Source organism: Ranitomeya variabilis, chromosome 4 (genome assembly GCF_051348905.1).
Source record: "Ranitomeya variabilis isolate aRanVar5 chromosome 4, aRanVar5.hap1, whole genome shotgun sequence".
Taxonomy (NCBI): Eukaryota; Metazoa; Chordata; class Amphibia; order Anura; family Dendrobatidae; genus Ranitomeya; species Ranitomeya variabilis.
Window position 1 is genome coordinate 533671646 of NC_135235.1, and position 4015 is coordinate 533675660.

General features: G+C 43.2%; 1 pseudogene across 1 annotated transcript; it reads right to left on the reverse strand.

The window, feature by feature from the left end:
• Window positions 1-2500: 2500 nt before the first annotated feature.
• LOC143765578 (ADP-ribosylation factor 1 pseudogene) lies at window positions 2501-3684 on the reverse strand (annotated as a pseudogene). Its single transcript, XR_013213419.1, has one exon. The product of XR_013213419.1 is annotated as an ADP-ribosylation factor 1 pseudogene (transcript).
• Window positions 3685-4015: the final 331 nt, after the last annotated feature.

Below are 4015 nucleotides of genomic sequence, written 5' to 3' on the forward strand. Positions count from 1 at the left end.
CACAACACATAGCGCTAGCAGGTAGGCACAGATTTCCACCTGCAAAGAGAACTCTGGAGGTGCCATTGGACCGACCGGACTTGCGCAGCCCGATGAACCGTATTTCGGACTGAGGACCCAGAGACCTTCAGTAAAGAGGTAAAGAGACTGCAACCTGGTGTCCTCGTTATTTACTGCACCGCACCACCACCACCATCACTTACTGTACGCCCCTCAGCAGGGTCACGGACCGGGCCTAGCCACCGTGACAACCCCAGAGCAGAGACTCAGAGGCCTGGTACCGGGTACCCCTCGGCCCTGCAGCAGTGGGGGCGCTACACTAGCACTCTACACAGAAAAAAATAACGGGAAATTACTTGTAAAATAATATTATAGGGAATTACATTTCAAGCATTTTCCTAATGTACAGTTCACATAATTACATAGGTTGAAAAAAGACCTAGGACCATCAAGTTCAACCTATCTTAAAAGTTATATCTTTTATATTGCTAGATTATTTATAACTCACAATGTCATGTTTTGTTAAAAAAGCATCCAGACCTTTTTTAAATTTTTTTTATTTTTTAAATAGTAACTGCCATTACTACCTCTTGTGGTCGGCATTCCAGTCTGATTGCACTTACTGTAAAGAACCCTTTCCTATTTAGCTGCCATTATTGTCTTTCCTCCATGTGTAACAATATGTATATCCCCCATCCTGTTATACAGTATATGTCCTCCATCTTGGTATATATATATCCACGAACCTGGTATATATCTCTCCCATTCTGGGCAGTAGATGCAGATAATGTTGAAATTGCCATTGAATTTTGCGGGATGCCACTGTTTGTAGCCCATTGGTTTGTGTATACTGTATGCTTACTGGTGACCAAATACGGCTTACTGTAGCCTCCAAAGTGACTTAAAATGGTTAGGTAATGGCAGGTTATTTTATGCTTTACTTATCTGGCTGCTTCTCTGAAGTTACAAGGAGGACCAAAGGGACAGGACTATTTTGGGGGAAATATTGGGTTACTACTAGTGATGAGCGAGTATATTCGTTGCTCAGGTTTTCCCGAGCATGCTCGGGTGCCCTCCGAGTATTTGTTAGTGCTCGGGGATTTCGTTTTTGTTGACACAGCTGCATGATTTGTGGCTGCTGCACAGCCTGAATATATGCAGGGATTGCCTGTTTGTTAGGGAATCCCCACATGTATTTAGGCTGAACAGCAGCTGCAAATCATGCAGCTGTGTCAACAAAAACTAAATCTCCGAGTATGCCGAAATACTCGGAGGACACCTGAGCATGCTTGGGAAAACCTGAGTAACGAGTATACTCGCTCATCACTAGTTGCCACTTAAAGGTGTTTTCCAAAGAAAATAAGTTATCACCTATCATGTGGACAGGTGGTCACTTGCTGATTGGTGGGTGTCCGACCGCTGGAACTCACAGCAATCAGCAGAATGGGGAATTTTTATCCCCAATGGGGAACTTTTATCCCTGTTACAGAATAGAGTAGAAAGTAAAATGTCTAATCGCTCTCCATTTATTCTCTATTGTGCTGCTGTAAAAAGCTGAGTTCAGCACTCGGCAGCCCCATAGGGAATGAATGTGGATAAATGTTCCACGTTCTGCTTATCAGAGCAGGTTTGAATAACCCCTTTAAATGTCACCACTCAGCAGAGATGTTGATGACTTTGGGATGCCTACACTCTCAGACCCTGCTAGCCTTATTTTGGTTGGACCAGTGATTGCAACATAAAAAATTATCCCGGGGATTTAAGAAAACTGGACTGATTAACTAATTCATTTACTACTATTCTGAAAATGACTTTATGAAGGGAATGGCAAGCATTTTCCCTTGCTCACAATTCCCTGCAGCCACCACTAGAGGGACCTCTTTTCATAGAATTTTCAACAGTTCACATTGAACTGACTAGTAGCTATAAAAATCCATAGCAGTGAGCTCCACTAGTGGTGGCTGCAGGCAGAGAGGATTATTAACTGTGTGGAGGAAAGAGAAAATATTGAACATGCAAAAGGGAAGATATTACTTATTTGCCTGGACATTATTTGCAAGGACATTGTCTATGTAAAGGGTGGGGAACCTCAGGCCAGCTACGACGCTCGATGACCTTTTATCTGGCTCCAGGGCAGCTTCCTAGTAGCTGTATCTGTATTTTGACAGCCACCAGCCCTTTAATTTCTTCTTGCTCGGTGAGCATGGCCACTCAATGTTCACTACTGAATGCTGAGGCACGTGCAGTGAAAGATTACATCCCGACCCCAGTGCCAGCATCAGGACGCACGTCGAGGGCGGAGTTAGATCGCGATTTGTGCGGCCCCCGAAGGATGGTATAAATATCCAAATGGTCCTTGGTAGAAATAAGGTCCCTCACCCGCGGTTTACGTGATATTGATCTCTCGTGATCATTTGAATGCTTTCCCACACAACGCACAATCATCACATTGAACCAAATGATCCCACTATGTGTGCATACGATAAGAATTAAATCTTAATGCAGCATGAAATGATTTATTTATCTTACAATTAACATTTATTAACAAACATAAATTCTAAGCATCATAAATACACAACATCCGAAACATAAATGTGTACAATATAATGACATTCTTATACTTAGTATAAACAATATATAGGACTTACTAAGACTTTCTGATAAGGGTGAGGTACTGCAATTAGGAAGTGATTATCTGGCAACACAAAGATATAGGAAACCTTCCAATATTCAGAATTTCATGTCAACAGGAGATTGCAAATCCAGCTTTGTTATGGGGCACCCCGAGCTAAGGGCCAGACAGCATGCTTTCATCAGTACGTAGTAGAGATGCAATGTAAGAACTGTTCTTGATACCTGGCTTGGAAGTGGGCAAATAAACTTGTGTTGCTCACAAATGCACATGGTGCCAGTTCTTGTCATCAGAGTTTTTTTTTTAATCAGAACTATTTCTTCTTTTGAAACTGTTTTACCAAATTGGTGAGGACCTCCAGCCCCTCCACAAGTCCTTCCCCATTGGCAGCACAGCAACCTTGGACATGCCACTGGTGTCCTTTCATCTTCATCAATTCCAATTTCTCTGCTAGCTCTATGGGCTTTTGGGCACCAGGTAGATCTTGCTTATTGGCCATCACCACGAAGGGGACGCCTCTCAATTCAACATTTTCCAGGTTGTCGATCAGCTCTGCTCTGGCCTCCCCAAACCTCTCGGGATCGGCACTGTCCACCACAAAAACCAGACCGTCTGTGTTCATAAAGTAGTGTTTCCTCAGGCCTCTGTTCCTGTCCGGACTTCCCATGTCCCACATAGTGAAGGTGACGTTACAGATGGGATCCACAGTTTCGACATTGAATCCAATGGAGGGGATTGTACAGACCGTCTCATTCAGCTTCAGTCTATATAGTAGAGTTGTCTTTCCAGCACCATCAAGACCCAGTAGCAGGATCCGGGCTTTGGTTCCAGAGCAGTTCAGAAGAGTTTGGTAGAGGTTGCTCAGAAGACCACCCATATCTGCTGCAAATGTTCTTTTCTGTAGGGATCTTTCTGGGTCTTGAGTAGGTAGCTGTGCATGCGTCCTGAAAGCTCTTTTGTTATATACACACCCATGTCCTAGCAATTATTAGCGCTCTTGAGGAATTTCCTGCTTGCTCTGTCACTCTGTGCCGTGTTGGAGCTTTTCACTACAACCAGCAGTTACACTGTCAGCAGTGAGAGAATTCCTGGAAGTGACATCACTGAATGGCTCGTAAGGTCCCAGCAGATAATACTGTACTAACCCAAAACTAATATGGCTGCTCCTCATATAATACATAATCTGGTGTTCTAATAGAAGTAAAAATCCCACGCTATGAATGTTTAGAATACAAATATCTTAACCCTTGGTATGTGGACACGGAAAATTCTCTGCAGCGTTGTGACAAGAAAAAGAGGTTTAAAGGCTGTATTCCAATAATGACAACTAGGTTAATAAGCGTCTGATTACTTGTGGTCTGATCCCTTTATGACAGGGACAAT